Here is a 14,369-nt window from a genome sequence, read left to right on the forward strand (position 1 = left end):
ATGGTAATGTCAATGACATGATGTCATTAAGGTGTATGTTAGCTAAAGAGATATTACGAAAGACTGTTAAGTGATATTGAGGACACATGCAGGAAAAATGTTATGATTACTAATTAAAACAATATTACAAACAACAACAATAATACATTGTTAACAATAGAAAAGTAAAAAATAAATAAATGAATTTAAATGCACCCAAAAGTTCACTTAACTGTGGTAAAACTAACTAGTATGTTTTCCGCCTTATTTTAATTGTTTATGAAATTCAAATGTTTTAAAATTATTAATTAATAAACAAATAAATGTAAATAAATACATAGTGATGTTTTCTTAAGCTACTATAGTAATATAACAATTTGAAGGCATAACTCCCATTGCTATGATTGTTATTATGCATTATTGTACTTTACTTTTACAAACTTCAATCAATCAAATGACTCTTCTGAATAGCACTTTTCATTTAGTGAGATAAATGCAGAACACAGAGAGAAACTAGCGCACGTCTCTTGCTGAGATTGTAATCAGTTCCTCGTCGCTCTGGTTTTCTCATCCCTTTCCCTCTCGCTCAAGTTATTTTGGGAGTCATTTTTGGAAGCTCCTTGACCTGCACAGAGCAGCACCTCCATATTCAAAGAACCCTCCCCTGCCAACACCCCTCATTTACAACCCATTACTCAGTTCTGCTCAGCTGAACCACATCCATATATTCTTCAAGGCCTGGTTAAACTTAATCATTAGGTTAACAAGCTCCCTTCCCTCCAAATGATGATCCTCTGAATTCTAGGGATTTGTTCAGGAGGGTGAACCAATAAATGGCTAGGCAAAGGCAGAGGCCTTCAAATTAGCACAAAATAATCACCAAAAATTGCTTTGCATATTCAATCACTTAGAAGACTGCCATAGTAAACAAACACACAAACCTCGGCCGCAAAAAAAAAGCGCCTTTAAATTAACTAACATTTTCTCAAGTAAACAATCAGACACTGTTGTGAAATCTCAGTCAACCCTGACAGACAAATCATAACAAAATATGCACATAAAGTCCAGAATCAAAGAGACATTTGTTTCTTTACCGCTCTACTTTAAATAAGTAAGATATGCAAGCAAGCACAATGCAAATGTTGTAATGAAGGTTTACTTATTTCTTAATTTTTTTACTCATTTTACTTAACAATATAAAGAGATAGACATTGTTTTTAAAAGACCATCTGCGTTACGTGTATGGCTGGCATCGTGGAACTCATGTAAGCTAATTAATTACAACTGCTCAAGAGGCAGTCACATGTCACTGTTTTAGCACATCAATGGCACTTAAACATACTTCATTAGCTTGACATTGATGTGTGAGTTTGTGCATGGATTCCACTGAGCTGTCAGTTTACATCTGCTCTTATGGCTGTTTAGACTGATTTTCATCACAGACAAGTGTGTTTATCTTTCTAGTATCTCTATACATGTAGGTCATCATACATTTTTTTTATGCGAATAGTATATTTAAATTACAACCTATGTCATTTCAAAAAAGCCTTAAAGGTAATTTATGTGGTATGTACTGTATTAACAACATTGAGAGAGAGAGAGAGAGAGAGAGAGAGAGAGAGAGAGAGAGAGAGAGAGAGAGAGAGAGAGAGAGAGAGAGAGAGAGAGAGAGGAGAGAGAGGAGAGAGAGGAGAGAGAGAGAGAGAGAGAGAAATTCTAATAAATGAGACTATTTTACTTTATAATTTATTTTTCTAAATGTCCCATGTATTTAAAAAAAATACATTAAAAAAACAATTGCAATTTCTATTATTGTAATTGTAAAATATGTGAGTAAATTATATATATAATAATATTACACAAAAATACTTTTAGACGCGTTACTTCACATATATTACTCACTCGCACGTGCACACACACACACACACACACGTTACTGAAGCTGTGACGGGGACATTGACTTCTATATACTGTTATACAGCAAGTTATAAACCCCTACACACAACCCTCCAACAAAAGTGTGCATGATATGCACTTAAAATGGCATTTTGTTTATTTATAATATATACAATGTAGAATTTTCCTCTCAAAAATTGTGCCTACAATGTAAAAAATTTCTACCATTACTTTGTGGGGACAGTTTGAATACCTGAATCTATCTATCTCTCACACACACTCACACACCTTAGTATAGACAAGCTGAGGGGAGGCATGGGGCACCACCCACGCACGCAGAGACATGACTTTCTTCTCTTCTTTATAGTTCTATGACGTTATTTTAATGACTAATGTCGAGAGCACATCCATGTAATGCGCAAATCTTTTCTCTTGTATGCGGATTTCCTTCATTTTCACACAAAATTGGACGAGCGCTCTCAAATACTCAATGTTCTCATGGCTCTGTTCCCGCTCAGATATTGCGTGTGCGCGCTCAAACTTGTCCTGTGCATTTGCGAATCTCCATATGCTCTTGCTGTAGATTTATCTTATCTCCTGGATTTAATGTTGCCAGAGGCTGGTGAATGTTCACACAAGTACAACATCTTCCTTGATCAACATCTTTGTCGATCCTGGAACAATATTCCAATCAACCAATCAGATGGGACAAGTTTACAGTTTATGACAAGTTTACGGTTAGGTGCTTCTACATCAGTGTTATTCTCCTATCGTTTCCCTCTGATTTTAGTGATAACTCATGGGTAGGGTGGGTTAGGGGTGGAGATGGGGTTAGGACTACATTTTCAGACAGATATGTTGTTCCAGATTCGACAAAATGTTGATCGGAATATGTCTTGCCTGGCAAAATCACGGTGACCACCAAAAGCTATATCGACCATCAGACTTCCACCATTGACCGATGAAATAACAGTTTAGGCCTACGTTTAAATTGTAAGGATCCATCTTTGTATGTCGAGTACTGACATGTACACATTTCACGAGTCAGCATGTCTTATTTCGCCTAGGCTAGGGCACCAAATAAGCCAGAACCGCTACCACACACACACACACACACTCATATATATAATACACACAATATATCTTCATAAGACACACACATTAACCAGTTGCTTGTAATAAGCAACACACGTTCTGACATTAATTCTCAAATGTTTTCTACATTGTACATACATTATTTGAATATGCACATTTTCCAGAACAACTGAATATATCAATGGCACAGCCACAACGGGTCAGAGCAAAGCAGACCATGCGAACCCCCTCGTGTTTGTACATCTGAGTTTTGTAAGTACACACTATTATGATGGATTTTTAGAAAACTTCTCTTCTACGAGTCTGTTGGTTATTTCTTCTGGTGGCCGTGCAGCTGAACAAACAATAGCACATTTTAATGTGGTACCTTGCCTTCCTGCCATGCATATTCATGACGAGCCCACGCCTGGCAGTGACACGGGGGTGCGGCAGGGATGAGGCGTGCTTGTCGGAGTGTGTCACGTTTCCAGACCAGCGAATTTTTTTGATTAAAGTCCCTTATCCGTTTTATCATGCATATCCCTTGCCTGATTAAAGTGATCTGATGCTGACACTCACAATGTCAGGGTGAACTGAGGAGGAGCTCTCTCTCCACCTCCCCGAACATGCCTGGAATCCCTAATCCCCTCAAAATACATCCGTCAGTCTGTCCCTGCGTACAGTATGCACACGGGCACCTCGTGTATATCCAGCAATACAAAGGCACCAACCCAGTTGCTTGTTTACCAATGTTAAGATGTTGTATGTGAAGTATTTGTTTACCTTTCCTCGCTAAATTGTACTGTTAAGAATAAATAAGCACTATAAATGACTGACTATATAATATGGTGAGACCAAGGAGATACATATACATAACAATATGTTTGAACGCCCAACGAAGACACGTTTCAAATACTTAACACGTATTAATCCCAGCCCTCAACTTTGCAAAGTTGAGGAGTTGATGCGGATGGGGCGCATTTGTTAGGAGGAGTGAATTGGTGAGGGATGCACCGATAGTCAGAGACCAAGTGAGAGAGAATCTTTCCCAGAAAATGTTGGCCTAATGGAACAGCTGGGGATGATACAGTTGAAACTATCCAATTGGAAATGATAATTAATGGCATTAGGGCACAGAACGGTTTGGTGCCGCTAAGGATTAGAACACTTTAAACTGTAAGTTTCGTGATGTATCAACTTTTGTTGTGATTTTTTTTTCATATAAGAATTGTCAAGGTACTTTGAGGCAACTGCTTTCACGATTTCATATGGTAACAAGTAAAAGAAGATTTAATTGTTTCCAAAAAAAATTTATTTGGAAGCAATACTAGGAAATGTGAAAGAGTTTATAATACAAGACAATATAATTGAACAAGAACACATCAATAATAACTTCATAATAAGTTTTTAATTAGTGTTTTTTTATTTCATTTTTTTACACTTGTTTATCAGTAAAAATATCTAAATTAATTGATTTAAGAAGAAGCACTTCATAAGATATTACATTTCCTTAACTATAGAAGAAAACAAATTTATTTTCTCTTATTGCACTGGATTATCTTCATTTTTATTCAAAACGCTCTTTAGTAAAAGTATCTTGTTTAAGGGTCGATTACATTGCAATATATAGATTACATTGCAATAATACAATATAATATACTGGACATTTTCAGTTTATGCAGTGAAGATGTTCCTACAAGTTGAGTTTCTCCAAAACATCACCAAAAGTTGTTCCACCTCCACAAAATTTGAGACGAGAAACAGTTTGTAACTTTAAAATAAAGATATTATTGATTAAATATTGAAAATAAATAAATAAATGAAACCCACCCCCAAAGGAAGGGACAGGACAGGCCGGGTTAGTATTAGTTGTCAACCAATGATCAAATAGCATCAACGGGAGGCAACTACAGAGTGCCTTGCTGGCAAAGAAATATAACGTCCAGATTTAATTCTGATACCAAGAAATAGAATTTCAAAGCTGGATGTCTTATCGTTGGCATGTCCCTTTGCTGGACTGATTTCCCTAGCAAAACCCTGTCACTGCTATTATGTTGAACATGGAACCAATTTACTGCACCAGCTAAACAGGGTTACTGGTGCTCCTGTAACCCCCTAAATGTTTGAAGTTATCACAGACGTGAGGGAGAAAAAGCATTTTGAATGTTGGCTGGAAAGGGGGAAGGTTGAAGAGACTGTAATTGAAAAGTATCAATCAAAAACAAGGCAAGGGGCAGAATGGAAGCCATAATGTTAACCCAGTCTGAGGAGCAGAGGGACCAAAATGCATTTCCTTTGTATAGGTAATTCACTTGCTCTCTCCAGACCATAAGCCCCCAGCCTGGGTCGTGGAAAAAAATAAAATATATAAATCCTATCTCAGGACAAGGCTTTTGGATTATCAAATGGAGCATGTGCCCATTACAGGCCTGTTTTGTGATGGTATCTGGTCATACAGATAAGGGCCAACTGGTCAGACGTTTGCAATTTTGATACATGCGAAATAAAGAGCTGGTGCTGTGGATGCACCTTTTTCCATGTTCAGTTTGAATATAGTTCATACTGTACATGACAATCATGCGAAATAGAGAGCTTGTGCTGTGGATGCACCTTTGTCCATGTTCAGTTTAGTTTAGTTCATACTGTACATGACAATAATGCGAAATAAAGAGCTTGTGTTGTGGATGCACCTTTTCCCATCAATCATTTCATGTTCAGTTTGAATCCAATCAATACGGTTCATGAAAAGCATAGGCTTGAATAGAGGTTGTCAATCCAAGACGCAATATTAGGAATAAAGCATATACAGTAGTCAATTTTAGTACAGTATGTGTGTAAATATGTATATTAATTATATTACAAATAAATTAACTGTAATAGAAATAATATACATGTGTAAAACCCATGAAGTGGCCAAATAAATATGAAATTTGATAAATGATTACAGACACCATGCCACAATCAAATTGGAGCATCCATTTATGGGTCAGGCTTTTTTTCTTGTTCTCAAGTTAAATAAGTTCTGAATTTTGAAATTGATCAATGTTTCATATCTACAATTTCTTCCTCTTATAAAATATATTCGGAATGATTTAGCATTACACATAGTTCCAGTAATCAGTCTATAGTTGTATGAAGGTCATATGTGTTGACCTCCAGATTATGCACTTCCAGTGTCTTTAAAACAAGGAGTGTTACCATACATTACAATAATTGTAAGATTTACAAATTTCTTCAAACAAGAATAGTCAAGCAGCTTTCTTATGCACTCATTAAACAATATCCCATTTAGCAGACCAACCCCAAAAAAAGAAGAAAAAGTTCACACACTGTTCTTGCGAAGACCACTAAAAAACTAAGCCAAATTCACACTACAAGACTTACTGTACATTTTGGTACGTACGTTTTACAACTGTTTGCTTACTACTGTAGATCTGTCAATTGCAAGATCAGGTTTTTGACTCTTAAAATAGTAAAATCTTGTAATGTCTTGTAATGTGCGCTTGAGTTTACGTGAAGAAATACATTGAAAACAAAATTCAAACAGCCCATATCATATTGAAATGACACAGAAGATAACTTTAAATTACATTACAAAACATGCGCTCATTATGACTTCATAAAAGTGGGGGGTGTATGACCGACAAGCGAGCTCATGGCAAACACATAAGTCAAAATCACACCACGTTAAGATTCACCGTGCCTTTCCGAGCGGCCCATCCAGCTTCCTCTGTCCAGTCATCCATCTACCCCCACCATCTATCTGTCTCCGAGCTCAATGCCTACGTGCCTCTTCGCTGGCCCCATTTCCCCCCTTTGCACAAGGAAAAAAAAACAGCACGGCCAAGGTTTTTAATTCAAATTTCATCTCCAGTGCCGCGGCCCGTAAGCTCACTCAGCAGCCACTGGAGTCTAAAGTGACTCTAGGGAGCCCTCTCACAGTTCTATATGCAAATAGGCCTGCACCTGGGCAGTGGAGCAGGCCTGCTGAGAGCTTACTTATGCAAATCTGATTGAGTGAGAGCATATTGCTGGAGCGCGTGCGCAGGCCGCCGACACCACAAGTTATATTTCACAGGATCGGCTGCCTCCGTGTTCTGATAAAGTGGGGAAGAAGGGGAGCGAAGAAGAGGGGATGGAAAGTGGGGGGGGCAACGAGAGGGTGATGGCCATTCCAAAAATGGAGGGCTGTTGGTTTGATGAACACCCCTTTCTCTCTCCTAGATTCCACCCTTCTTGGTTTTATAGCGTCAGGGGGCAGATGGAGTGTAAATGACACAGGACCTCCGTAATTTCCTATGCACACTTTGTAAATGGGTTGACATCTCAATATGTCCAACACACCACCATCACTGAGTGTGGTATTAACCCCCTGATTAAGTGGTAAAGGTTGGATGCAGTTCAATCTCAAACTGAAAGAAGGCCTTTATGTAGATAAATGAGACTGAGAGCGAAGAAAAATAAAAAAGAGACCAAATGCAAGGCAAATCAGTAACTGAAAACAGACAGGGAGAAAGAACGTACTTTTAAAGAAGGTACATAGATGGATAGAAAGACAGACATACAGTATGTTTATATCAAGGCCATGTCCAAGGTAGGCAGTGTCTCCTCAAAAAAATCGGATGAGAAAATAATCGATAAAAAAATAACAACAACACAATGCAAATATAACAAAATGAGACATTCAAAAAAGTGTAAATGTCATTCCTTTTTATGAAGTAACACACTGGGGGGATTTAGAATGAAAGTCACATGACAGGAGACAATGCCTCTATTATTGGATATGATCGGTTATGATTGAATATGATCGGTTCGGGCGATAAACCCATCTTAAAGTTTTCGTGCGCGTTCTCGATCTCGAATTTCGTGCGCGCCTGAATGAAGACAATGATGATGTTAATGGGTAGACTAAAGTAAATAAACAACTAATGCATTTAGATAACAACACTTTTATGGCACATAAAAATCAAACTTGAAATGGTCTGAAAACACAACACTGTTTTTTTTTTTAGTGAGCAATCAACTAAATTAAAGCTACACACACACACACACATATATATATATATATATATATATATATATATATATATATATATATATATATATATATATATATATATATATATGTGTGTGTGTGTGTGTGAGAGGTATTTGCCTCATTTTAAAGGGCACCTATTATGACATTTAAAATGTTCCTAATGTTGTTTAGGGAGTCCCCAACAACAGTTTTACGTGCATGCAATGACAAAAAACACTTTTGTTGTCGCATAATATGCATTTATTTTTACCTGATTTGCTCACCGACTCCCAAATGTTTCGTTCAACGACTCATTTTTTCAAACCCCTCCTTTGCGCGACGCTAATCTGTGATTGGTCAGATGACCCAGCAGTGTTTACAAAGATAATACTTATTGTTTAACACGGAGTACAATGATGCTTTTATCAATTAAATCGTGTTATAATAATGATTATAGTCCACTGCTTTGTAGTTTGTAGTAAAAAACTAAAAATAAGATAAAGCATGTAATGTTATGTTATCGAGCATAGCCCAGAGTTCATATTGTAAAAGCACAATCAGTCTTTGTTTGCGTTAGCCCGATGCATAAACATAACGTTTTTACAAAAATAAAAAAAATAAAATGTAGTTACGTTACTACGAGGTATTACTCTATTCTTTAAGACAACTCCGAAAACAACAACAAACACTTCACATAGGCAATCTCAATACAATTGTCATTGAAGACCTAGAAGCTAAACGGTGCTTACACAACAAACAAAATAATTATTAAGCATGCTACATAAAATATAAAAGCAAAAATTATTAATAACACTTACAGGTTGTGATACGGAGGAGGAAGCTGATGCAAATACACTTGGAACTGAACCTTCCTTCAATATCAGCCGGCTCGCGAATCCAAGTTTGATTGCATTTAAGTTGGTAAAGCAATCATCTTGAAAATGGCGCGAGCAAAGCACAAGGCTCGGTATACTTCTGTGGTTACAGTTATATGAATTGTAGCCACTTAGTCTTCAAATGCTCCTCCTTGGGCAGATGAAAAAAGTTTGCTTTTGAGTCGCACTTCAGAACACAGCGTCTCGTCGCCCTGATGTTTTCCCTGCTGGCCTTGGAGCGCAATAAGTGGGCGTATCGTATTCAAATAACTTGACAAGTTGACGTCATCTAGTCAGAGAAAAAGCTTCGGTCTTCTAACGATTCATAAAAATGACTCAGAGTCGACTCTTACTTTTGAAAGACAATAACTTTATATACGGTGCACTTTCATATTTCAAACTTTGCAGGATGTTTTTGTTCACTTAGATCTATGTTACACACTACATGAAAGGTAAATTTCAAAATTCCATAATAGGTGCCCTTAAAACACCACTGCACACAACTGAAAGACAGACAGACAGACAGACAGACAGACAGATATATTTTAATATTTGTTCGACCAGACCGAACTGTTTTTTTTTTGCTGATGAACAACCAAATAACAAATATAAGGATAATTGAACATTTACAACAATGAAGTGGCAGTTGATGACAACATAAATAAAATAAAGGAAGACAGTAAATACGAATTAAGTATGAAAAACAATAGAGCAAAAAAAAAAAAAAAAAACAGATAGTAAATCAAGTGTCACTCAACAGATTGTCATGGAGAGAGAGGAATATTCTGTCAGATGTCACATGATCAGTCAATCACACCAGTGGATGGTTCCAGCAGCAGCACATCATGTATGGAATCACATTATAATTGCACCAGGTGTAGGATCATGTACCCGTTTGTTAAATACACATGCATAATTGCATGCACTTTTGGTCTCCAAGGCAGTATATCAAATCGACCATTCATTTTTGAACAAATTAATCCACTTCACTACATAATTATTGGAGATAACAGTCATGACCATATACTGACTCATGGATATATGACACATATTATTAGTGCTAGACTCAAGGGAATGAACCATAGATTAGTGCACTAGGATAAAAAAATATATATGTGCGATTGGGCAGAGTCTTTTGTTTTGGAGCCATCGTGTTGTGGTCTGTTGTTTCTCTCAATACAATCCCCCCCCCCCCCCCCCCCCCCCAAAAAAAAAGAAAAAGAACAACAAAAAATGTTATCTTCTATTGAAGTAGAAAAAGCAAAGGAACTGAAGGGAAACAAACACATTCCTCCCAAAAGTCAGAGATGAAAAAATGCTTTTCTCGTTTGTCTATGCCTCATGCACTTATAATAGCCCAATTAAGGAAAGAAAATGCTTGTTTTCTTTAGGTGTGTCAGAAATTGATTATCTCACCATGCGCAGACACCCCAATGTTCAAAGATTACTGCTGTTAAGCCAAATCAGGCCGTTTATTCACACTGTCAAGGACTCTCGAGCCTAAATTGCTCTAATAAGTGATCGTTTTCACACTTGTTTAGTTTTTAAAGTGCTCATGCAAAATACAATAAAAGGGAAAAAAAAGGAATTGGGGGGTTGGTTATGGAGAGCATGCTGCTGTTCCTTTTAATAAGGGTGAACATGTCATCCATGGCAGTCATTTTTCTGATGGTGTTCCTTCTCAAACGTGCCTATGCAGCTCTGCATGAGCTCTAATGTCATTTAAAAAGATTAGCAGATTTGTCCCTCACTGCCGTCTGATGATGCATCAGCCAATCGCAGCCTTGAAAAGATAAGCCCGACAGGGTGTGTGGAGCACTTGTTCGCCCATTCCGCATAAAAAGAAGTTAAGGAGAGGAAAGGAACTGACCAGAAAAGGAGAAAGTAGCTCATATACGAGGATCCCAGAAAAGGTCATCTCCGATGCAGGCCCATCATGCCCTGTCTGCATCCGAGTCTCTGACAGATGAGCAACAAAAGGATCCCTGCGTTTCTGATTGACAGCTTCTCTAATTGTATCCAGTCATTCATGACAATTTGATTAAAATATTACGCCAAAGTCTCGCCCCCTGTTTGTTCCGTTGCTCCAAATCTAATTTTGATTTAAAAAAAAGAGAGATTAGCACCACAAGCGTGACTGAGGATGCTGTTCACTTCTATGATCTTTGTCACCGATGTGATTTTAACATATGTATAACTTTCGTTTCGCTCTCTTTGTTTTTTTTTTTCCACCTATGAAATTTTAACTGGGAGTAGAAAAAGGCAGAACAAAGATCTATTTTCAGAAAAAATGCAAAGAATATGACATCACTATAAGTTCAAATCACCACTATAGAGTGGTCATCCCAAGATTCTATCAAGATCCTGCTCATGCCATCAAAACTTTGTCTAGTTAGGGATCTAAAATGGAGGTACAACCAGCCGAGGTGTGACCGTTAACACCGCAGTGACCTTTTCTCCAGGAAACTTGAATCATCGTGTTGAAAACCACATTAAGGTCATATCCATTTTTGCCCAATCTAGATTTTATTGCAATTAGGTGCACTGAGTAAGGCATCAAAAAGAGAAGGGATCCTTGGATCAGTAACTCAATGTTTTACCTCAACCCCATGCTAACCTATGGCACGATGAATGAAATATGGCTCTCAATCTTTCTGATAGAGTGATCTCAGCTAAATAGAAATTGTTCGTCCTTGTTTTAGGTCATCAATTCAATTAGTTCATCCACCGCTAAGACTACAATAAATCTGAGCAATTCAACCTCTTCCTCCAGTTAGAACACCTCCTATTACCCTCCCTCAGCCCTTGTGGCTCCTGCCCTTCCCCTGAAAGAAAAATAAATCCATTGTAATATGATAGCAGTGAGCGGGGGCTGATTGGGGGGGTTAGGCTAACAGCTAGAAGGATTTCGGAGAGGAAAAAATACATGTATCATTCACCTGATTTGAATTGTAGCTCCCTTTTTTGAACCTCTGCCAATTCATTTTGTACATTAAAAATTGGTCAGGGTTGATAAGATTCCATTTTCACGGTTGGCAATGCAGAACTGGAGAAAGAATACAATTACAGACCCCAGAGTAAACTCTCCGAATGTCAACTTGATGTAAATGATCAAGAGCGGCTGCACAAAAGAACAGGCTTCAACTTCAACGTCAACCCCCCCCCTCCAACTCTCCCTTTCTCTCTTTTCTCTCACAGGGACCTTTTCACCCCAGTGATCTTGCCCCCGCATCCGGTTATGTAAACCAAAGCTCTAGTTCAGTCTGTTCTGGAAACGTTGATAGAAAAACAGCCATTTTAAAGTAGGTTAATTGACTTACAATGTTGACACCAAAAATCAGCGGTTCCCAAACTTTTTGTCAGCTGAATTTACCTGAAGTACCCCCTGAGATTTTAAGTTAATATTTTAAGTTAATATTTCAATCATTTCACGACGATGTCTGTTAATGGTCACATGATATGGAAGTAAAGAGACATGCCATGCCCTGTTCCCAGTCCCCCAGTACTTTCTTGTTCCCTAATACACAATCAATAAAAATCAATCACTCATTGCATTTATTTATCATTTCAACAGTAAAAAAAGTCAATGTGAACTCTTTGTGTGTTGTCTGAAAGTACAGCCAAGGATAAATGTCTGGTAATGAGGGCAGTATGTAAATGTCTCTGGGCACATCAGAATTCAAATGTCAACCCCTTTGACACTAAGGCTGTTTGGAGAGACCTCCGTGCTATATTTCGCTCTGGTGTCATCACCCAATGCCAGCCAGGGCGGAAGCAGCTGCATGGGGCGACACCTCATAATTACAGAGCCGTGCTACCGCCATATTATCAGACAATATTGGCCTTTCTCTACAGTCATCTCCATCTAACCTTTACAGACAGCTGCCCTCTTTCTTTATCACTATTTATGCATATGTCCCCTCAACCAAACAGATTAGATTTCGATAATGACCGGCATGGCCCCATTAACAGGAGCTACATGTGCGGACATCGGGAAATAGGATGGAAATCAAAAGCAGGTCAGTCGTGCGCAACCTGTGTACAAAGCAAGTATTATCATAGGTGATAGGTCCTGATGAATAAATGCACAAACTACATGATAATGCCTAAATGGCACAGAATTCTGCCCCGTGGATCGTTGTCATACTGCTAACAAATTGTTCTGGCAACAAAATTGTAATCTGATAAACGTAAGGGTTGTTTTGTATAATTCATTCAATTATAAGTATAATTCATGCAAATTTATTTTGCAGTTCACTATTACTGTTCACTTTTTGTAATCAGAACTAAAAATGTGTCATTTACTCACCCTCATGTTGTTCCAAATCTGTATGTCTTACTTTCTTCAGTGGAACACAAAAGGAGATGATTTGTAATGGTCGCTCTTTTCCATGCAACTCCAATGAAAGGGTCTTTAAAGCTTCAAAAGAAGACAAACATACCATTACGGTACTACCAAGTACACATACCAAGTATCACAAAAGTGGTAACTTTTTTCCATGAACCTTTAAATGCATGAATGATTCACCAATCATTATTACAAATTCAGGTTTTTAGCGACCCGGATCTATCTCAAACACGGATGGATCTCTAACTCCCGCAAAAGTATAAAACTCTTCAAATTTTTTAAATATACATTACAAAAGAATAAAATAAAGCATATTTCATTACTTTTCGAAACATTAAAGGGTTCATTTTGAGCAGATGCTTTTAACCATCATCATTTTCACATGTCATTTCCCCAGTACATTAAGGATCAAGCTAATATTTGTGATCTTAACCACATTCACAAAACATCACATTATTGCCACCTTCAAGAATAAAGGTGAATTGTGCTAACTGAGTCATCAGAGATTAAATTATTATTGTGCAAAAAAATATATACTTACAATATTACATACCTCGGGTCTCTAGTGACCCTATACACTTTACAAAAAATTATTAGAAAACATATTCTTTTATAATTTTTTCTTGTTATACCGTATTGTTTATAGTGAATATATTGAGGGATACTAAGACGTTTGATGTCTATGAATGAGGGAGAGGGTAGTGAATGACGCGTTTAAGTGTTAAATTTAGTGAGTTAAAAATATATTTTTTTAATCTGTTGCGACTGAATCATTGAGTCAGTGAACTTGATAACTAGATCAGTTTAATTTGTAAACAATTCAGTAAGGTCAGTTTTATGAACTAGAATTATTAAAATTAGAACTCAAAAGAACACTGTAAAAAGTGATCAGTTGACTTAATTCTTTTTTCCGATTAAGCATGACGTTTATATACTTAATAATTTTAAGTGGAATTGTCAAGTTCACCAGTATTTTTTTTTCAATTAAGCATTACGTTTATTTAATATTTTTTACTAAACCCGCTGCCTTAAAATTAAGTAAGTGAACTGAACACTTTTTACAGTAAATAATTAGTTTTCGGGGAACTATTGTGGACATTCAATTTTTTGTGAATAATGACTTTTATAATCACATAAAGCCATCACATTGAAATATAGTGCTTGAGTCTATGGACCACTT

At 37.2% G+C, this 14,369-nt stretch overlaps 1 long non-coding RNA gene across 1 annotated transcript in view; it reads right to left on the reverse strand.

Annotated features, from left to right (window-relative positions):
* The window catches only part of LOC307009643, a 78,310-nt gene extending 65,049 nt beyond the window's left edge, over window positions 1–13,261 (reverse strand). The window contains exon 1 of the long non-coding RNA XR_013800089.1: window positions 13,151–13,261. This is a non-coding gene — a long non-coding RNA (uncharacterized lncRNA). The remainder of the gene's footprint in view (window positions 1–13,150) is intronic.
* Between the last annotated feature and the right edge of the window lie 1,108 nt (window positions 13,262–14,369).

The sequence above is a fragment of the Phoxinus phoxinus genome, assembly GCF_949152265.1.
Source record: "Phoxinus phoxinus genome assembly, chromosome: 13".
Classification (NCBI taxonomy): domain Eukaryota; kingdom Metazoa; phylum Chordata; class Actinopteri; order Cypriniformes; family Leuciscidae; genus Phoxinus; species Phoxinus phoxinus.